Source organism: Phascolarctos cinereus, unplaced genomic scaffold (assembly GCF_003287225.1).
Source record: "Phascolarctos cinereus isolate Bilbo 61053 unplaced genomic scaffold, phaCin_HiC Scaffold_5;HRSCAF=322, whole genome shotgun sequence".
In the NCBI taxonomy this organism is placed as follows: Eukaryota; Metazoa; Chordata; class Mammalia; order Diprotodontia; family Phascolarctidae; genus Phascolarctos; species Phascolarctos cinereus.
The window spans coordinates 330,769,573-330,793,072 of NW_027555958.1; the positions used below are offsets into that span (position 1 = coordinate 330,769,573).

Consider the following 23,500-nt stretch of genomic DNA (forward strand, 5'->3'; position numbering starts at 1 on the left):
TATTGCCCTGTTCCTGGAAAGGAGAGGCAAATAAGCAAATTGTTTCAAGGACTAAAATCTTGCTTCTTGTAAATGTGGATTTTAGAGTATATTGACCCGTTCAATGAATTACACTTCTGGTCTCCTTTCTACGGAGAATAGCACTGCTTTAGGAACTCTCCCTGGCTGTTGCCCTTAGCATAAAGCCTTGGGCTTTCTTCCAGGTACTAGGAGAGGAATAGCTACCTGCTAAAGGGCTTTGTTTCTTTCATCTTTATTCATATGTCTTCTGTGAAGAAATATTAAGGAAGGAAGGAAATGGAAAAAGCCCTGACTGGATTTTTCTATTCCTTGGCTGCACATCCTAAGTTCAGCTTCACAATGTGAAGATTCTAAGGAAATGTTTACATAAGGGAAGGAGCCTCTTTTTAGAGACCACGTCATATTGAAGAAGTCCTAAAGGGATATAGACTTGAGCAGTGAAATGCTAAAGTGTTCTGTGAACTAAGAAGTGAATGACATTATATGATGACCTAGAAGACTTAGAACTTTTTCTGAAGGCCTGTCAATAGTAGCCCTTCCACTTACACCTTTTCAATTTGGAACATTTATACTGAAGTTATTAAAGCTTAAAACTGCACTAAGACTTTTGGGATATGCTTATACAAAACCAAGAACCAGTTTCCAATGAATGTCATCAAAGGATATTAACAAATAGTTCTCTAAAGAGGAATTGTAAAGTATTAACAACTCTATGAAATATTATTTTAGACCATAAAGAAATGCAAATAAAAACAATTGAGATTTCATCTCAACCCAGAAAATAGGCAAAGATAATGAAAGATAGGAATTGTCAATGTTGGAAGGGCTATGAGAATACAGGAATTAATACACTGTTGATAGAGATAGGAATTGATTGGTTCACCCATTCTGGAAATCACCTTAGAATTATTCTAATAATGTGACTAAAATGTTCATACACTTTGGGGTATATAGAGTATTAAGGAGAGGACCAGCACTTCTGGTGTGAGGACTTGCCAAGCTCTTTTCAGGGTTACCTTTGGTGTCCACCTGTCACCTGAATCTCACCTGTGGCTCCAAGAAGTTGCAGCACATGCAGCTGTCACACCCTCATAAAACTGTCTTGGCAGACAGGCTAAACCAGATTGAGGGGAACTGACAGGCTTCAAACCTGTTGGTGAGTTAGGAGGTGTCTACTCTAAGTATGTGAAGACTCGCCCTGGTAGAATGGACAGATGAGAACAATTCCGACGGCCACGAAAGAGGTTGAAGCAGGCGGTGTGGAGTGCTTAGAGCTTGGTCAGTCATTGAAGATGAGATGCCAAGGTCATCCACTGCATCCTGGGCCATCACCAGTCATTCTGACTTTTGTATTGCCACTGGACTTTGATAACTCTGGAAGATAGAGTGAGGCTAACAACTTTGTGAAATTCTGCCTCACTTAAATTCAGTTCATTCTTAGTCAAGACATCATCCCTTGATGTCATTGGTCCTCTTTGAAAATAAAGGACAAACAACAAAAACTCCTTGGCTCAGAGATTTCATTGCTAGGTATATTACTCAAGACAGTCAAGAACAGAAAGAAAGGTCCCATATACACCAAAATATTCATGGTAACACTTTTGTAGTAGCAAAGTACTAAATACAAAATGGATATCTATCAATTGAGGAATGACTAAGCAAAGTGTAATAAATAAATGTAATGAGATATAGTGCCATAAGAAAACTTGAATATAAAGAATGTGGAGAAGCATAGGAATATTTATATGAACTGATACAGAGTGAAGCAAGCAGAACTAGAATATATGTGTGTGTGTGTGTGTAATATGTACATATACACACAATAAAAACAACAAAAAAGAAAATTAAAAAGAAACTGAATGTAGTATAATTATGATGAACAAGCTTACCCCCAAAGAGGAAATGAGAAAATGTCATCCTTTTTTCTTTACAAAGGTGAGAGATTAGGTGAATGCAACAATGCATATTTGTCAGACTCAGATGATATATTCATTAGTTTTGCTGTACTGCTCTTTCCCCCTCTTTCTTTTTAACAAATGATGACTTACTGGATAAGGTAGAGGAGGGATAAATAAACAAAAATAAGATACATTAATAAAAATTTTAATTTAAATAAAAATGTGGTGCTCAGGACTGAAAACAGTATTGCAAATGTGTTTTGACCAGGAAAAAGTACAGTGGAATTATTATCTCCCTCATTATGGATGCTATGTCTCCCATAATTCAGCCTAAGGTCATTAGCTTCTTTTTTGTTCATTTCCATGTTACATTATTGATGCAAAATGAACACAAATATCACTAGAATCCCCAGCTTTTTTCATATAGATTATTGTCTAGCCATACCTCACATATCTTGCACTTGTGAAGTTGATTCTTTTAACCAAAATATAGGATTCTACATTTATCTCTATTAAATTTCATCTAATCAGATTTGACTTATTAGGATCTCTTTCGATCCTGAATCTGCCATCTAATATGTCAGCTATCTCTCCTAATTCTATGTAATCTACATATTTGATAAAAATACTCCATATCCTTTCATCTATGTCCTTATTAAAAATTTTTGGGCAATATCAGACCCATAACAGATCCTAGGGCACTACACTAGAGACCTCCTTCAACGTTAATATAAATCAATCACTTACTACACTTTAGTCCAATCAGTGTTTCAAGTAGTAACAAACCCACCTAATTTTCCTATCAACTAATCTACATCTCCCTTTTTTTTCCCCACAAGAATAGCATAAAAGACTTTCATCCTTTATGGGACAGAATCTATATAAGATCATCTCAATATCAATATAAATCTATATAGGATCATAGATTTAAAACTACAAGTGATCTTAGAGATGTTTAGTCCAACTTTGTCAAATGCTTTACTATACTCTAGGTGTAATACACCTACGACATTCCCCCAGTCTCTGAATTTTGTTACCTTGTCAAAAAAAAAAAAGGGGAAAGAAGGTATTTGAGAGCCACTTGATAAGGCCATGTTCCCCTTTAGCAATCATTTCTTTCCCTTCTAAATGCTTACAAACCATCACCTCATCACTTTAGTAGTATGTTCTTGAATTTTTTCAAGAAAAAAGTGGCCTATAGTTTGCAGACTTCAATTTCTTCCCTTTTGGGGCAATCAGGGAAACATTTGCCCTTCAACCCCAGTGCTGTACCTCCTTTCCTATTCTATAAGGTCATTCGAAGCAGGGTTTCAACAATCACACTTTTCACTTCTTTTAGTAGTGTATCAGGCAAAGGGGGAAGGGGAAAGGCATTCCAGGTATAGGGGTCAGGACGATCAAAGGCATGCAAATGGAAATGTGCAAGGTATATTTGCTGGGCAGAGAATTTCTTTTTGGTGGAACTGTAGAAGATAATATGGAAGAGAGAAATCTGAGATATTAACTTGCAAAGATAAATGACACCAGATTGTAGAGGGTCTTGAATACCAGACCTGGGAATATAAACCTTACTCAATGGGTAATTTTGGGTCATTGGAGATTTTTAATTGGAAGAGTGACATGACCAGATCTATGCATGAGAACAGTTGTTCCGGCAGTGGGATATAAGATAGATTGGCAGGCAAAGAGAATAGAGACATGAAGCACTTGTAAGGAGGCTATTATAAGAGGCTAAACAGGTAGTGGTAAGGGTCTGTTCCAGGATAGCAGTTATTAAGGGTATTGTAGAGGTGTAATCAACAAGGCTTGAAAATTGATTAGATTTGAGAAGTCAGGGGGACATTAGTGATGACAATAATTTTGATCTGTAATCCTACATTTATAGACATGAGAGGACAGCTGAATGATGATGGCATCATAGGCTGAAAAGAAGTTTAAGGGCCTGGGTGGGGGGAACAGGGAGAAAATAATAAGTTCACATTGGGACATGTAGAGTTTGAGGTTACAGTGAGTCATTCACAGAATTTCAGAGTTGGGAGGGACTTAGGAGGAAATCTAGCCCAATTTGTACCTGGAAAAAAAAATCTTTTACAATGTACCCAACAAGTAGTCATCCAGCCTTTGGTTGAAGACCTCCCAGGAGGGGGAATTACCCCAAGGCAGTACATTCTACTTTTGCAAAGCTTTTGTTATTAGAAAGTTTTCTCTGATATCGAGTCTAAATTTAATTCTTTTGTACCCATTGATCTTAACTTATCCCTCTGAAAGGTAGCATGATATAGCAGATATAGCATAAAGAACCCAGGAGAACCTGGATTCAAGTCCTAACACTGACACACACTGGCTAGGTGATTGTGGGCACATCTCTTCATCTCTCAGTGTTTTAGGCAGTTCTCTAAGAATATTTATTGCAGAAAAGGTACCCATTTACATTAGTAAAGGTAGTTTCCTATCCTTTTGAAATCACAGGTCCATTACTTATATGCTCTCTAGAGACAAACAAACTGAACCCAATCCCCTTTCCATGTGACAATCCTTTAAATACTTGGTGACAACTGTTATATCTCCCCACCCTGCATTTTCTGTTCTTCAGGCTGAACATCCCTGTTTCCTTGAGGTGATCCTCAAAGGCCTTTCACCATGCTTGTTGCCTGCCTCTGGACAGTCTCCAGCTTATCAATGTGCTCCCTAAACTGTGATGTCTAGAACTGAATATAATATATCACATGTGGTCTAACCAGGGCAGAACTGTAGTGGAACTATTGGCTTCTTATTCTGGGTCACCATGCCTTGCTTAGTGAAGTCTACATCTTCATTAGTTTCCTTTGCTGCCATATCACATTGTAGGTTCACCTTGAGTTACAGCCCACTTAATACTCCATATCTTATTAAGATGAACAGCTCTCTAGTCATCTTGAACTTATGAGGTTAGCTTTTTTTGTTTGTTTGTTAAATTCAAGACTATATATTTTTCCTTATTAAATTTCATCTTATTTGATTCAGCTCAGTATGAAGATCTGTCAGAATATTTCTGAATCCTGATTGCCATCCAGTGTGTTTTATATCACCTGCAAATGAAATAAGCATGCTCTCTGTGCCTTTATTCAAGTCACTGATAAAAATTAAACAGCACAGGCCAAAGAGAGATCTCTACACTGTTCTACTGGAGACCTCCATCCAAGCCGTTATTGAACTGCTAATTACTGCTTCTTGGTCTAGACATTCAGCTACATCCAAATTCATATGATTGTACTATTGTTTAGCCCACATATCTACATCTTCTCCATAAGTTTAATATGAGAAAGCAGTCTACAATTATGTCTCCACTTTCTTCCCTCTCATTTGATTCCAAACCTTCTGCAACCTGGTTTCTGACCTCATCATTTGACTGAAACTTCTCTCTCCAAAGTCAGCAGTGATTACAAATCTAATTACTTTCTCAATATTCATCCTTTCTGATCCCGCTGCAGCCTTTCACACTGTTTATCACCCTTCCGCCTACCTTTCTGATTGCTTCTTCTCAGTCTCCTTTGCTGGTTCTTCATCCAACTTTGGCCCATTAACCATGGGTGTTCTTCAGGGCTCTGACCTGGACCTTCTCTTCTCCTTCTATATCATTTTGATTAGTGATCTTGTCAGCTTCCGTGGATGATTTTTCATTAGGTTTTTTGTAATACTCTTCTCTACTGGTGCTCTCTCTATATCCAGTCCTAACATCTATCCTGAACTTCAGTCTTACAACACCACCTACCTATTGTACATCTCAAACTGAAAGCTCCATAGGCGTAAAAAATTCAACATGTCCCAGATAGAATTTACTACCTTAATCCACTTCCACACTTCCCTAATACTGTTACAGGCACTAGCATCCTCTGGGTCACCTAGACTTGCAACCTGGGTTCATCTTCAGCTCCTCTGTGGCACTCACCTCACGTATAAAGTCTGTTACTGAGTCTGTATCTACCTTCATAACATCTCTTATATTCCTTCTCTTTTCTCCACTCATACAACCATCACCCTGGTACAAGCTCTCATCAAGTCATACCCGGACTATTGCAGTGGTTTCTATTTGCCTCAAGTGCCTTCCCATTCCAATCCATTCTCCAACCAGATTCCAAGGTGATCTTTCTAAAACAGTATGACCATGTCACATTTCCACTCCTCACTCAATAAACTCCATGGCTCCTTGTTCCCCTCAGGACCAAACATCAAATCCTCTATTTGGTTTTGAAAGTTTTTTTATAACCTGGCTCCTTCCTACCTTTCCACTCTTCTCATGTCTTACTCTCTTTCACATATTCTGTAATTCAGAGACATTGGCCTCCTTGCTTTTCCTTAAATAGTACACTCTCTCTCCTGACTCCTAGCATTTTCATCACTATCGCCCAAGACTGGAGTGCTCTTTCTCCTCAGCTCTACCCAAAGTCACCCCTATACCCCAATTGAAGTAGGAGCTCTCATGTTAAAGGCAGCCTAATTCAGTGAAAAGAATGCTGGCTATGGAATCAGAGGATGTAGATTCAAATTCCACTTCTGGCATAGTGCCTATGGGACGTTGGGTAAATCATTTAACTTCTCTAGGGCTTCCTTGGTTTCCTTATTTGTAAAATGAGGAAGTTGGATAGGTGATCTCTCCCCAGTCTTTGCTAGCTCTAGACCTATGAGCTTATCATCATCATATATTCTTTCATTTTAGAAATCCCCATATGATGTTTTGCAGGTATCCACAGTTGGAAGTCAGGGGAAAATGTCTTTCTCCAAGAAAAAAAAAAAGCAATTCTAGTGGCTTTTCATACAAAACCAAAGATAGCTGCAATCTTCTTGGCTACCTAGATACTAAGTTACTCATCAAGTAATCACCTGCCATTTCCTGACCATTAGCTAAAAGCTTCTCAAGCCTGAGATGTACATGGGTCCTTTAAGGACAGAAAGATCTCTCGTGTTATTCAAGCAACATTTGTTAAGCATCTGTTGTGCCCAAAGCACAGTGAGGCTGTGCTATCAGTTGGAGGCAGCTATGTGACATAGTGGCTAAAGCACTGGGCCTAATGTCAGGATAGACCTGAGTTCATATTCTGCCTTCCATACTTACTAGCTGTATTGACTCTGGACAAGTCATTTTAACCTCTGCCTCATTTTCTTCAGTTGTGAAATGGGGATAATAATAGCACTCACCTCCCAGGGTTATTGAGAGGATCATGTGGAATAATATTTGTAAAGTGCTTAGCACAGTGTCTGGCACATAGTAGGCCTGTAATGAATGTTCATTTACTTTTTTCTTTTTAATTAATTAATTAATTTCATTTCCTTCTTTCTTATCAATTGTAGTACCACCTCCTAATGAAAGTCTTTGATGGTCCCTTTACCTAGGGGTTAGTGCATTTTTCTTCTTCAAATTACTATGTATATATTCATCTGTTTACCTGTTGTATTCCTGCTTCTCTCCACCTGTAAGCTCCTTGAGGGCAGGGACTTTTTTTTTCATTTTGTTTTTTCATTCTTTGCATCTGGTACAGAACTGGCACTTAGGTGCTTGTTGGCTTATTTCAGAGTTATGAAGGAACTCTTGAACACATTTCCATATGCTCAGCTTACAATTAGCTGAGAAAACTAGCATCAAATCCACTTCCCCATAAACATAAGTGTCATTCTTATGGATTTTTAAGGACAAGAGCTGGCCCTGTCATAGTATGAGTATAGAGAGCTCTGAACAAGGAGCTTTCTCTGTCAATGCAGATTCCTACCTTCTCTGTAACTTCAAGTTTAGTGGAATCACATGGAGACACTGAGAAGTTAAGTGAATTGCCCAGGTTCACAAAGCCAGTGTCTTTCAAAAGTGTAACTTGAACTCAGATCTTCATGACTTTGAGGCCAGCTCACCATCCACAACACCATGCTGCCTCTCATTGTATTTATATGGACATATGATGTCCAGGAAGTATTAGTGCAGTTTTGACAGCTTTAGAAGTTCAAGTACTACAAACTAACAAAAAAATTTTTTTTGCACCCTTGATTATTTACATATCTTTTACGTTTATTTAGCTTTGTGAATTTTGAATAATAAATTTTTAATTTTAATTTTGACAAGATGACGCACCTTGTCATTATGCATTTTGTGTGTGACTGTTTCTAGAGAACATTTTCTCAAAACAATGGAGAAGTAGGGTAGGTCCTCTGGCTTGGCTGCCTTGGTCACACGATCAATCTCCATTTGGTGATTTTTTTTCTTGTGGGGTCTTATATAAAGTATCCTGTATGCACCCAAACCTTGTTCTTTGGACCATTTCATGGATAGAATTGCAAAGGCAAACCTTTCAGTCACTGAGCAACATTGAATAAAAGTTTAATACTAACTTCAAAAATTGATTAAAAAGATGTATAGTGTGGTGGTTATGTTGAATTTTAGAACATAATGTCAATATCTTAAAATTTTAAATAACTAGCTTTTCAATTTTTTTTGAAAATGTGTAGTATTTATCCTTCAGAAATTATTAAAGCTTAAAACTTCACTAAGACTTCTAGGACACCCTATATTATACAGAAAAATATGCATATTAAGTATATAGGTAATTGACCTCACCTTGCACTGGTGGCTTATAGTCATTTATTTCCTATCATCTTTGCAGTAAGAGGACAGGTAGCCACAGCTTCATCTCTCTTTACCCATACCTGAGCAGTAAATGGGCAGCTAGGTGTTCCATGGATAGAGTGCCAGGCCTGGAGTCAGGAAGATTCATCTTCGTGAATTCAGATCTGATCTCAGACGCTTACTAGCTGTGTGACCCTGGGCAGGTCACATAACCCTGTTTGCCTGAGTTTCCTCATCTGTAAAATGAGCTGGAGTACTTTGCCAAAAAGACCCCAAATGAGGTCACAAAGAGTCTGACACAACTGAAATGACTGAACAACAATGAACAGTAAAAAGGCGTCGTGACAAAAAGAAGCTCCCTTTCTTGTGCATCCCACAGATACAAAACAAATCCTCTTCCTTTCACATCCCTCTGTCTTTCTTTTCTCTTTTCCCTCCTCATTTCCAACTGGTTAAATTCCTAAAGTTCCAAATTTTAAAATGTTTAAAGTAAAAGATATCAGCAGATGAGATCAATAGGGGTTAATAGACTTGCCTAGTGAAAATAAAACCAATCTCCCAGCAGGAAATTCTTTTATTAGCTAATCTAACTTAGCTTCCCCTTTTTTCTGTATAGATAGCAAAAAATCAGCTGGGTAAAAATATTGCTAGGGTCAGAATCACAGAAGGAATTATCCTTCCCAGCAGCTTCTGCCAAGCCAGGTAGGCATCCTGATTGATGCAGGGAGAGCACTTCTTATATGTATAAAGTCAGGCCAGGGAGAGGGCTCTGTGGATGAGAAGGGAATAAGCATTTATAAAGCACCTACTATGTACCATGGGTTTTTTGTTTGTTTGTTCAGTTGTTTTCAGTCATGTCAGATTTTTTTGTGACCTTATTTGAGGTTTTCTCACAAAGATGCTGGAGTGGTTTGTCATTTCCTTCTCCTGCTCATTTTACAGATGAGGAAACTGAGGCAACAGGGTTAAGTGACTTGCCCAGAGTCACAGTGCAGCTAGTAAGTGTCTGAGGCCAGATTTGAACTCATGAAGATGAGTTTTCCTGACTCTAGGCTTAGAGCTCTATCCACTGCTCTACCTAGTTGTTCCTTTTCTTATACCTATAAACCCATAGGATTGACACTTATGTTTATAGCTAAGTGGATTTGGATTGACATTTGCTTTATGAATATTGTCTCATCTAATCCTCACAACAATCCTGCAAGGTGAGTGCTATTATTATTTTCATCTTACAGTCAAGGAAATGGAGGCAAACAAAGGCTAAATGACTTGCCCAAGGTTATACAGATGGTAAGTATCTGAGACAAGATTTGAACTCAGGTCTGTCCTGACTCTAGGCCCAGTACACTGTACCACCTAGCTGCCTCACAAGCCATGTGGATCATAAACTTATAGGACCAGAGACAATGAGCTGGAAGGGATCCCAGAAGCTATCTAGTCCAACCCCTTATTTTTACAGATATGGATACTGAGGCTCAAACAGATTGGGTAACTTGCCTGGATAGATGGGTCAGAAGCTAGATTAGCTGCATGAGCAAGAAGAGATGTTATGAGGCTGGGCAGTGAAATATATTGCCGTAAATGAGGGTAGGTACTTTTTGCTTTGGTCAGTGATGGAGACTCAGCACTGATAAGAGCAAAACTATTCTAACTCCATAAATAAGTTTGATGCCCAGATTCTGTATGTGCCAGTAACACAGGAAGGAATCTGCAAATGCAGGTAATTTCCAATGATCATTTGGCTAGATGTTTGTTTCTGAAAGTGGAAATAGTGTAGTAAGCAGGCTGGGTGGAGACAAGGCTGGAAGCAATTATTAAGCACTTACTACATGCCAGGTATTGTGCCAAATGCTGGGGACAAAACCTCTATTGGGTATGAAAAGCGTCTATTGCTTTTACCAAAAGAAATTAATTTTGTAAAATTTAAGTTTTTGTAAAAGTAAAAATTGCTTTTATAAACAATAAAAAGATCTACCCTCAAGGAGCTTCCATTCTAATGGGGGAAGACAACACATAAAAGGGACCTGAAATGGGAGGAGGGGAAGGAGAAAGGTACCCACAGTGGGGCATGGTATTGAAGTATTGAAAGCCAGAAGGAGAGCCAAGAGGGGAATGAAGGTTACCTGGCCTGGATCTCTTCCCAACATGGAGGACATGGGAAGAACCCACTAATGGGAGAAGAGGGCTGGCATGGTGGAGGATGTTACAGGGTGACATGTCAGCAGAGGCATGGGAATAAGGGCCTGAAAATCAGATGCAGGGCTGGGAGGAGAAGAAAGGTTGGGTAGAAGGTAAACATATTAGGTTAGAGTCAGATTACTAGGTTATAAAATCCATGATGGCAGAGAATGTTGTGGAGAAGGGGCTCTTCCTTCTCTCTGCCAGTAACAGCTGCTGACTAACTGCCACCAACAGGCCAATGAGCCCAGGAGCCCTGGGAGTTGCATCAGCCCCCACCATCCACTCCCAGACTGCTAGTCCTGCTTCTCTACTAGCTCTCACAGCCGTCATCTGAGGAAGCAATTCCAGTAGAGGAGTCAGCCACCCCAACCAACTGCCACTCAAAGGACAGGCTGCTAGCCTAGATGAAGCATCAAGGCACCCCGAGGGAGGGAGAGAGAGCAGCACAAGCCAGGCAAGTCAAACCACCACCTCTATCCTGAACGTCATCTCCCCTAAGACCCTGATAGAGATAGACTGGGACTTGAAGCCAAGAGCTTTTGGAATAGCATTGCTTCCAACGCAATTCCTGCAGCCCTCACCCTGGGAAACAACCAATCCCTGTGGAGATGCAGCCTGGCAACTGCTCCTGCAGGTGCTACAAAAGCTCTTTGTTACCAAAGTCCTTGGAACAGTCAAATGATAAAGCATCAAGAACAAATCATTTTTTATCAGTGGAGATGACAAAGAAAAAGCATTAGCATCTGCTTTGTGGCCACGCCGTAGGGCCCTGAGAACTTTTCATCTGAATGGCAGCTGAAATCTTCTGTCCGTATTGTCTCCTCCATTAGAATGTGAGATCCTTGAGATCTGGGACTATCTTTTTTTTTTATTTGTTTCCCCAGCACTTAGCACAGTGATTTGCACATAGTAAACACTTAATAAATCATTCATCCATCCATCCCTCCATTCATCCCTCCCTCTATTCATCCATTATCTAAACTTTCTTTTCTGCTTATGCCTAAGCACAGTGCTGTCCATACAGCAAATTCTTTTTTAAAAATTTTTTAAAAATTTATTTATTTTTAGTTTTAGTTTTCAACATTCATTTCCACAAGATTTTGAGTTCCAAATTTTCTCCCCATCTCATCCCTCCCCCCACCCCAAGATGGCATGCATTCTCAATACCCCTTCCCCTAATCTGCCCTCCCTTCTATCTTTCCCCCCTTTCTCTTATCCCCTTCCCCTTCTATTTTCCTGTAGGGCAGTACAAATTTTTATACCCTGATTTCCGTATTTCTTATTTCTGAGTTGTATGTGAAAACAATTTTTTAAACATGTGTTTTTAAAACTTTGGGTTCCAAATTGTTTCCCTTCCTCCCTCCCCACCTACCCTCATTGAGAAGGCAAGCAACTCAATACAAGTTATACATGTGTAGTCATGTAAAGCACTCCCACAGTAGACATGTTGTGAAAAACTAAGTATATTTCCCTTAATCCTATCCTGCCCCCCATTTATTCTATTCTTTCTTTTGACCCTGTCCCTCCTCAGCAGTGTTTGCTTCTGATTACGCCCTCCCGCAATCTGCCCTCCCCTCTATCATCCTCCTGCTCTCTTGTCCCCTTCCCACCTATTTTCCTGTAGGGTGAGATAGATTTCCACACCCAATTGAGTGTGCATGTTATGCTCTCCTTAAGCCAAATACTATGAGAATAAGATTCACTCATTCCCTCTCACCTTCCCCTGTTTCCCCTCCACTGTAAAAGCCTTTTCTTGTCTGTTTTATGGGAGATAATTTACCCCATTCTACCTCTCCCTTTCTCCTCCCAGTATAATCTTCTCTCACCCCTTAATTTTATTCCCCAGATATCACCCATTCATCTTCAACTCACCCTGTACCCTCTATCTATCTATCTATCTATCTATCTGTCTATCTATCTATCTATCTATCTATCTATCTATCTATCTATCATCCATCATACATACATACATGCAATTTTTGCCTCCAACTACCCTAATACTGACAAAGGTCTCATGAGTTACAAATATCATCTTCCTATGCAGGAATATAAACAATTCAACCTTAATAACTCTCTTATGATTTCTCTTTCCTGTTTACCTGTTCATGTTTCACTTGAGTCTTGTATTTGAAAGTCAAATTTTCTATTCAGCTCTGGTCTTTTCATCAAGAATGCTTGAAAGTTCTCTATTTCACTGAATGACCATTTTTCCCCTAAAGGATTATACTCAGTTTTGCTGGGTAGGTGATCCTTGGTTGTAATCCTATGCCCTTTGCCCTCTGGAATATTATATTCCATGCCCTGTGGTCCCTTACTGTAGAAGCTGCTAAATCTTGTGTTATCCTGATTGTGTTTCCACAATACTTGAATTGTTTCTTTCTGGCCGCTTGCACTATTTTCTCCTTGACCTGGGAACTCTGGAATTTGCCTACAATATTCCTAGGAGTTTTTCTTTGGGGATTTCTTTCAGGAGGTGATCACTGGATTCTTTCAATTTCTATTTTGCCCCTCTGGTTCTAAAATATCAGGGCAGTTTTCCTTGATAATTTCTTGAAAGATGATGTCTAGGCTCTTTTTTTGATCATGGCTTTCAGATAGTCCAATAATTTTTAAATTCTCTCTCCTGGATCTATTTTCCAGGTCAGTTGCTTTTTCAGTGACATATTTCACATTGTTTTCTAATTTTTCATTCTTTTGGATTTGTTTCACAGTGTCTTGATTTCTCATGAAGTCATTAGCTTCCAATTGCTCCATTCTAATTTCTAAGGAAGTATCTTCTTCAGTAAGCTTTTGGACTTCATTTTCCATTTGGCCAATTTTGTTTCTAGGGCATTCTTCAACTCATTGCCTTTATGGACCTCTTTTGCCATTTGGGTTAGGCTATTTTTTAAGGTGTTATTTTCTTCAATTTTTTGGGTTCCTTTAGTAAGCTGTTGACTTGTTTTTCATGATTTTCTTACATCACTCTCATTTCTCTTCCCAATTTTTCCTCTACTTCTCTTACTTGTTTCTCAAACTCCTTTTTAAGCTCTTCCATGACCTGTATTTTTCTTGCAGGCTTTGGATATAGGAGCTTTGAATTTGTTGTCTGCTTCTGGTTGTATGTTTTGATCTTCTTTGTTACCAAAGAAAGATTCTATGGTCTGACTTTTTGTGTACCTTTGTTTGTTCATGATCCCAACCAATTATTTGTTAAGGTAGGGGTCTGCTTCCAGCATGGAGAATGTACTGTCCCAAGCTTCGGGGGGGGGGGCGTTGTGCAGCTTTTTTCAGAGACACTTGTAGAGACCTGTAAATTTTCAGTTCTTCCAAGATGGTATGACAAGGGGTGAGGTGTTTACTCCTTTCCTGGCCTGTGCTCTGGTCTATGAGTGACCACAAGCACTCTTTTCTGACTTGGAACTGTGAGGAGGATTCGCTCTTTACCACCACTACAGCAAGCTCCACCATGCCAGCAGTCCTCCTCACCCCAAGACCGCCAACCAGAACTGTGACCCAGATCCAAGCATGGGCAAAGCAAGAGAATCTTGCAGTAGCAGAGAGATCCCGGCAATTGCCCTCTGATCAGCCAGTGGATTCCCCCTCAGTCTGTGGGCCAGAAGCTCCAGAAGCAGCCACAGCCCCAGGGCTGAGCTTGGGGACTGGGGCTGAGGCTGTGCTTCTCTCTCACCATAGACACAGACTTTTCCCGCTGACCTTCTAAGTTGTCTTTCGTGTTTGTGGGTTGAGAGGTCTGGAAACTGCCACAGCTGCCAGCAATTCAGACCTCTGAGGCCTGCTGCAGGTTCACTGAGGCCTCTTTTGCCTGCACGCCCATGCTGAACTGCACTACTCTCCCTACCCCTACACTATATACCTTTCTGATCAACCATCCAGGCTGTCTTGGGCTGTATATTTGTTTCACTCCGTCATTTTGTGGCTTCTGCTGCTTTAGAATTTGTTTAGAGCCATTTTTACAGGTATCTGGAGGGGGAGCTCAAGCAAGTCACTGCTTTTACTCCACCATCTTGGCTCCGCCCCCCACAGCAAGTTCTTAATAGATGTTTCATTCATTCATTCATTGTCTAAACTTTCTTTTTTTCCCAGTGCCTAGCATGGTACTATCCACACAGCAAGAGCTTAATCATTGTTCATTGTGTAGCACACGAAGCTCTTTGGAGCTACTCTCACAAACCTTTCACTGGCACTAGCCTACTGAGTCACCAGAACACAGTGGCTGCTTTTCCCCTCAGGACACTAGAGGTAGCCACCAATAGTTGGGAAGGGTGGTTTTCTAATACTAAAGCTCATAAGCCCCCCTCAGTATACTTCCCTTTATTTCCAATTATTAGTCATGTAGACATAATTAGCTTTTGAAAATGAATATTTACCATGGTAGTAAGTAGTATATTCAGTTCACCACCACCCATGGTAGTAAGTAGTATATTCAGTTCACCACAACCCCACCATTACCACCAATGACATCCAGGGAAAAGTGTTTTCAAACTTAAGGAGCGTGTGTGGCCGAGGGATAACTCACAGCTCATAGAATTCCTTTTTGCTGGGAGTCCTTAAGTTAGTCCCTTTAAGTATGGTCCCTTCTAGTTCCCAGAGTCTTAGGTTCTATAATCTTGGCTAACTCTTCAGTATATTGCCCCATTCAAAAATAGGTACATTTCAATAGGGAAACCAAGGGAACTGTGGCACATTAATAGGAGAACACCATATATACAAGGTCTTCCTCTACCTACAAGGAAGATGGGGCCAGGAGCCAGACTGGTGATGATGAAGAAATCAGTTCCATTCCCCAGAAGCTCAGAACATGAACAAGGAACGACCTTCTAGGTCATACAAATGCATACTTTCTCTTCTATTCAACAATTCCCATTTTGGATGATTTTCTACAAAATGTTACCTCATTTTCTTCAGTTGTATGTGAGCACTCATAATTGCATTGTTCTTTGCTTTTAAAAAAAAAAGCATTTTTTTCCTTGTGCCAGTAGTAGACTTTGAGTTCAGCCTTAGAAGGTTGCCATTAAGAGTACATCTTTGTGTGACTGACAAGTCAGTGTCTATGCTGAGAAATCATCAGTAAGGCATATGCTATTATGTCCTCTTTCGAGAGTTATAGAAGCAATAAGTGAACCCTACTGAATTGCAAATGTGAATGAGGGAAACAGCCTGGAAAATCTGTGGACAGGTTAGAAATATAAATGTGGATCTGCATGTGCTCTGCTTTTGAGCCTTCCAGTCACCAGTCCTGAGCATGTCCCTTACCTAGATGTGCAACATGCATTAAATTAGGAGAAGGTGGTGTGTTTACCAGATACTACCTATTCACCATTATCCGTTGCTATCATCAGAGGTAGTAAGATGGTTCTCATTAGTTGTGGACCTTACCAAGTAGCTGTGGCATAGTGAATAGGGTCCTGGATGAGGTTCAAGACCTTTCTTTGCCACTAGTTATATGACCTTGAGGAGGAGAGGGAGATCAGACTAGAATAGGGGTTCTTAAACTTTTCTCTGTATTCCCTAATATCACACTATACTCTCTGAAGAATCAAAATGCTTCCTAATGGATGATAGACATATGGTAGAGATAAATAGGAGGAAACTAAGTGGTTCAGTGATTAGAGCACTGGACTTGGAGTGAAGAAAACCTGAGTTCAAATCCAGCCTCAGACACTTACTAGTTGTGTGACCCTGGGCAAGTCACTTAACCCTGTTTGCCTTGGTTTCTTCATCTGTAAAATGAGATGGAGAAGGAAACAGCAAACCACTCTAGTGTCTTTGCTAAGAAAACCCCAAATCGAGTTAGTGAAGAGTTAGACATGACTAAACGACTAAACAACAAAGAAATAAATAAACTAGCATATTGTCAACAGCCACTTGCATGCAGGAAGTGTCATAAAATATCTTTCAAGGTTTTTGTGACCAGAAAAGGAGGTGAACTGGTCATATGAGAATAACAAAGGACTGTTTATACAGTCTCCATCCTCTGCTGGTATCCATAAGAGGAGGGCCCTTGATTGGGGTGGATGCCATGTGGAACATGCATAAGAGCGCATGAATAAGACTGTCACAGGATGAACAGGCCTCAGTACATTTCTACTGCCCCGCTGGAGGGAGAAGATGATGACATAAATCTATAGAAGTATTCCCCAGAGCCTACAACAGTGCCTTGCATTTAGTAGATTGTAGAATCAATCATCTCTTCCCATTCCCTATCCTGCTAGATCTCTGTTACTCTTTCCAAAAGCCAGTAGCTACTTCCCCCAAGGGCAGCTAAGTGGCTCAGTGGCAACAGCATCCCACCTGGTCAGGAATCAAACCTCAGACACTCAATAACTGTGTGACCCTGGGCAAGTCACTTAACCCTGGAAATGGCAAATCACTCCAGTGTCTTTGCCAAGAAAACTCCAAAAGGGGTCACAAAGAGTTGGACGCGCCTAAAAAATAATGATTCAACAACAACATTTCCTCCAAGAGTTTAGGCTCTGACGTTGTTATAATCTCCTTCCTGAAGTGTCAGCTGATAAAAAAAAGATTTCATTGTGAGGCAGAGCATTTTCATTTCAATATAAAACTCTAGAAATGGGAAAAGAAAACCAAAATTTAAAAGAAAGTCCTTTGAAACCCCAAAATAAATCTTCGAGGTACAATTTTGAGCCTGGCTACTTCTGAACAGAAAGACAAGGTCACCACTCAGAAGAAAACCAAACTATAAGGTGACTCTGCCAATCATACCAAATAAAGATATGAAGTCCATTTGGAATGCTGTAGTGTCTCTGACCAGACAGGGATCAGACTTTAATTTCCAATCTTGTCAATCTGGAATTTTCTATAAGCACTCAAGGAAAATGAGGAAAGATGCCAGATGGTTCAACAGTGTTTTGCGTTTTATAATAATAATAATAGCTTATTTTTACATAGTACTTTACTTAAATCAGCACATATTATTCTCATAACAACCTTTAGCTAAGTAGTGTATGTACTGTTTATCTCATTTTACAAGTGATAAAATTTGAGTAATTTGTCCAATTTCACACAACTAATAAATGGTAAAACTGAGATTTGAACCTTGGTCATCTGTGTACAAGGAATTGTTCTCCTAAGCCAGCAGTTGTGAGTGGGTTCACAGTTCACCCATCTAGTTCTATGAAGCATTACTAGCTCATATTGATCTGATCAGCCACAGTTGGACACACTGTAACTTGACTCTAGCATAGTAATGTCATTTCGGTCCTCTTCAACAACAAAGTATAACAGTCAGTACCTTTGCTCTGTGTAGCAAAGATCTCATATGATTTTGGATCCCCTAGTTCAATGTGGGTTATTTGGGGTAATCATAATTATGAAAATGCACTTTGAGTCCCAATCATAAAACCACTGCCTAGGCAGGACTCAAATAAAACTACAAAGCTTTTAATAAAGACAAAATGGTAATGAAATAACAAGGTTATTACAGCATATATGTATATACGTACACACAATTTATAAACACATGTGCATGTACACAATACATACATGTATGTATATGTGTGTATTATATGTCCATATATACACATACAGAAGAAAAAAACAAAATCTGAAATTCCTCTGAGACTCTCAAATCTACAATGTAAATTGGACATCATTGTTTCTTGGTAGTTTAAAAGGAAGGGCTTCTGGTGGTTCCTCCTGTTACTTACAACATCACTAATATGAAAATATGTTTAATAGGAATGTATACGTATAGCCTATATCAGATTGTGCAATGTCTTGGGGAAGAAGGTAAGGAGGGAGGGGGAGAAAAATTTAAAATTCGAAAGCTTATGGAAGTGATTGTTGATAATTCAAAATAAATATTTTTTTTAAAAGGAAGGGCTTTTGTCTTTTATACACTACTATGTGATTTGCGTGTGAATCAATAAAGAGCTTGTGCTCTTTAAAAAACTGTGTTCTAGGAACTGCTTCAGACTTTTGACGTGGCAATTTGAAGGCCAGTGGGAGTTGTGCCATGTGGGCTCTGCTGGGGCAATGGTACAAGGCATTGGGGAAGCATTTGGGCTTCATCCTTCCCAGGATTTCTTAGACCTTTCTGGAACTGGGGATATGGACAAATATACTCCACAACAGCTAGGGCTACATCAGTTAAAAAGTTTAAATTGAGATAGTTTCTACTCTCTCTCCTTCTCTTCTCTCTCTCCCTCCACCTCTCTCTATCTTTCCTTCTCTGTCTGTCTCTCTTTGTCTCCCTCTGTGTCTTTCTCTCTCTCTTCCTTCTGCCATCTCTTTCTCTGTTTCTATCTCCCTCTCTCTCTTTTGATCTTTGCCTCTTTGTCTCTCACTCTCTGCGTCTCTGTCTCTCTTTGTCTCTTTCTTTCTACAACCCCCCACCTCCAACCATGAGTCAGTTAGGTAAGGGTCCTGGGCAGAGCTCAAGCCCCAGCCACCTTCCTTAACCAGGTACTGGTCTACCAGAATCTCTGGCTTTGTGTCTTGAGTTTTGTTTTATTTTGCTTTGCTTTGTGTCTTTTTGTTTTTTGCTTTATGTCTCTTTCTCAAAGTATAGATGAGTGATGCTAAGCTGGATATTACTAGCTTTGGGAGCTCAAGAGAGGTCAAGAAGCTCTTGAGTCTCAGTGGATACTGACAGGAAGCAGGGGGAGTTCCTATACTGGAAAGGATAATCATGGAGAAGAGAAGTTTAGGTTTAGGAACCTAAACTCTGATCTGACTGGACAGAGTTCCTTTTTGCCTGAGAAATCCCGTGGTGCTATTCCTGACCATATCAATTCACAGTGGTGTGTGGCACCAGCAGCTGTTCTGAAAGAGGGCAGGGGGCATGGAAAAGTGTCTGGCCCAGTATGGGGTTGGGGCGATGGCCCCATGGGGGGGAAAGGGAGCTCAGGTCCCATCTGTAGAAGTACCTGTAGTATTGTTGCCCTGGAGTAAGGGGACAATGGTATCACCTACTTGGGTTCTAGCTAGAGGGCATTCCTAGGGGCTGGAATAGGGGAGCAGAGTTAGGCTCTAGCATAGCCCCAGCATAAGGGGACGGAGGTAAGGCCCCACAGTTGTAGTACCCAGAGGAGCTCTCTTATACCAGCACAAGGGAATAGTAGCAGGGCAGCTGTGCTCAGGCCCTGGCAAGGTGGGAGGCAAGGGGAGGGACAGTACATATCAGCAACTGCCTCCTGCATAGGGGACTAGAGTTGGTCCTGGCACAGTAGGATAATGCTTGGCTTGTAGGGAGGGAGGTAGAGTCAGGCAGCCACACCTGACTTTGAGTCAGGAGAACCTGAGTTTGAATTCTACCTCAAACCCCAACTAGCTTTGTGACCTTGGACAAGTCATTTAACCTTTCTCTGGTCCTGAAAAAAAAATCCACTCTGCAATATATTCCAAGTAGGCATCCAAACTTTCCTTGAAGACATCCAACTGGGAGAGCCTACCAGCTACCTCCTCAGGCAGCCTGTTCCATTTTTGAATAGTTCAAATTGTTAGGACATTTTCCCTCACAATTGAACCTTAATTTGGCTTTTTCCCAACTCCTACACATTGCTCCCGGTGGTGCTTTCCGGGGCCACACAGAATAAGTCTCATCTCTCTTCCAGGGGACAGTCCTTCAAATATTTGAAGACAACTGCCATCCTTGAAAGTCTGTCATGTGATTTGCTCTGCTTGGCTACAGAGAACAGAATTAGGAGCAATGAGCAGAAGCTTCAAAATGACATACTTGGGTTTGACATAAGGGGGAAAAACCCTTTCTAACCTTTAGAGCTATACAAGAGTGGATTTTAGAGTTTAGCAATGGTCTTTTCGTTATGGTTCACTTTAATTTAATGTTTAACATTAATAATTAGCAATATTATAAGCTCTTTAAATTCTTATGCTAGTACAAATGTTTTTCATAGTTGGAGTCAATATGTATATAATACTAATTCAATTTTTTTACTTTAAATTATTTCACATAGACTCTCCATATGTCTTGTTTGTTTGGTTTTTTTAATTGTTCATTCTGGTCTGCATTAAAATATTATTTCAGTGCTTCATTAGGCTGTAGAGTAGAACCTTAGGTTCTCAAAGCCTATAGGGCGCTCCCAAAGACAGTCATCCAACCTTGGCTTAAAGACTTCTAGTGAGGGCCCCCCACTAGTGGGCTCACTATCAGAGGATAGCCTCTATCAGAGAAGCATCCAGTAAGGGCTACATGTCTGGCAAAGACTACGTGGGGGCCAGTCTCAGCAGAAATGTGAAGGTATCTGGGTAAGATGTTAGCAGCTCTGTAATGGCAGAGACATAAATTGCCCTTTCATGCATGTACCCTAGCATATGTGTTCCTTATGTATGTTTCTCTACAGAGTATGCCTTGGCTACAGAGGGTGACTACCTGTATGCCCTTCCACACGTGTGCCTTGGACACAGGCTCCCTATGTGAGTCTGTGCTTTTTCATACATATTATCCTTATGCGTATCCTCTCTTCTGATTGATGATGGTCTGTGTTTCTGTAAGAGAGTACATTTCAGGTTAATGGAGCAAATGTTTAATTGCTGTGCTACTTCATCAAATGCCATTGCTTTGAATTAATTATATCTTTTACCTGAATGTTAAAGGTAGACACATCAGTGGGAGCACATGATCTACAATTTTTAGTGGACAAAGATCTGTAATGTACCTTGAGTCTTGTGTAACCTGACCTGGAGAACCCAGTCCAAGTTGGAGGTGCTCCAGGTAAGGCCTTTCTTTTTTCTTTTTTTAAAATTTAATTTAATTTATTTTTAAAAATTAATTAATTTTTATTTTTTAACATTCACTAGGCCTTTCTCAGGGCAGCTAGGTAGAACAGTGGATAGAGTGCCAGGCCTGGAGTCAGGAAGATTCATCTTCCTGAATTCAAATCTGGCCTCAGTCACTTACCAACTATGCAGTTCCAGGCAAGTTCCTTAATCTTGTTTGCCTCAGTTTCCTTATCTATAAAATGAGCTGGAGAAGGAAATGGCAAACCACTCCAGGATCTTTGCCAAGTCAAAAGGGTCAGCTGCAACCAAAAAACAACTGAACAACAACAAAAAACGCATGTAAAGCATTTTGCAAACCTTAAAACCTCCCTGGATGTCAGTTAGCTTTATTGAGAGGCATCTTGGCAGAGTAGATGGAGAGCCAGCCTCAGAATCGGGAAGATATGGGTTCCAGTCCAATTTCTGACACGTGCTGGGTGTGTGATCTGAGGCAAGCCATTTGACCTCTCATTGCCTTAGGAAAGTTGTAAGATTATAAGCTGAAGAGGTGTTGCTTCATGGGGAACGGGAGCTTCCTTATACTGGAGTAAAACCCCAGGTCCAGTCCTGTTCTCCTTCAATTATTATTTTGCAAAGTCTCACAGAAATGAAACTCCTTATCCATAATGACCCCCAAGCCCAAACCTCAGGGGCTAAACTAGCCTGAGGCATTTTGAATCTAGCAGTTATTCTCCCTCCTGAGACTACATATTGCAGTCACTCTCAATTGGAAGAGCCACAAGTTACTCAGGCCCCAACATTGTGAAAACCAAAGTGGATTGTACTCATTTGAAATGCAGATGTAACTGAACTCTAATTACAATTGCCCTAGTGGTTTCTCCTTCCGAAGCTCAGGGAAGCTCAGGCCGGCAGAGGATGGATGGAAAGGTCTGGCTGCTACGGCTAACACAGCGGGCAGAAAGTGAAATACTGTGTCTATCGGCACTGAGCCAAATACAAACACACATGCACATACTACAGAAAAGGGGGGGGGGGAACCTACAACACCTGGTACAGTGAGAAGAGCACTGACTCAGGAATAGGGGTTTGAATCCCACTTCTGACATTGACTATATATGTGACCTTGGGCAAGTCAAGTCACTTAACCTTCCTTGCCTCAGTTTTCTCATCTGTAAGATAAGGGGGCTAAACTAGATAGTTTCTGAGGTCCTTCAGACCTAGACCTTCTGACTTCCGGGACCTGAACTCTTTCTACTACACCATGGTGGGGGTCGGGAGAGTGGGGATGGGAGGGGGGTGGGGAACAGTCTTTTCTAAAGATCCCATGATTCTATTAACGGAACAGACAACCATCATGGTATAGTAGAAAAAGCACTGGAGTCAGAGCTTGGGTTCTGATCCTGACTCTGTTCCTTCCTATGTATGTGATCTTGGGCAAGTCACTTCAACTTATTGAGCTTCAGTTTCCTCATCTATAAAATGAAAGATCAGTACAATAAGAGGCGATATTTATATAACACTCTAAGGTTAGTAAAACATTTTACACGTATTCAAGTTTCACAAGCATCCTACAAAGTAGAAATGGAGGTATTCTTTATCCCCATTTTACACACAAAGAAACAGACTTGGAGGGGTTATAGATGACGTATGGAATCATAGCTTTAGAGACAAAAGGGACTTTAAAGAATATATAGTCCAATGGACAAGGTCACATAGGATGTGTGAATGTCTGAGGAAGCACTGGACTCAAGCCTTCCAAACTCTAACTCCTGTTCTCTTCTTAATATACCACACTTGCTTTTTAAGGCCAAATAGGTATGAGGTCTAGAAATCAGATGGTGTCTCAAGTCCCTCCCAGCTCTAAAATCTTTTTAATAAATATCAACTCCTTTACCTCGATAAAAGCAATACAATATCTTAGGTTTGGCAGTCAAGAATATCTTGAATTCAAAATCTATTGTTATTATCAGCAGTGGAGCTTGGAGATAAGTGGGTTAATTATAAGCATAGACTTAGGGGTTCTCTCTCAAATTTAGAAGGAAGTTGATAGATCCTTTTCCAGAGAGGCCCAGGGAAGTAGCATAGCAGTACTCTAATCATTGAGGCC

The 23,500-nt window shown here is 40.3% G+C and overlaps 1 long non-coding RNA gene across 1 annotated transcript in view; it reads left to right on the forward strand.

The window, feature by feature from the left end:
* LOC110217843 (uncharacterized) overlaps nucleotides 1-21,379 on the forward strand; it is a 112,365-nt gene extending 90,986 nt beyond the window's left edge. The window contains exon 3 of the long non-coding RNA XR_013487284.1: nucleotides 21,268-21,379. This is a non-coding gene — a long non-coding RNA (uncharacterized LOC110217843). The remainder of the gene's footprint in view (nucleotides 1-21,267) is intronic.
* The last annotated feature ends 2,121 nt before the right edge of the window (nucleotides 21,380-23,500 follow it).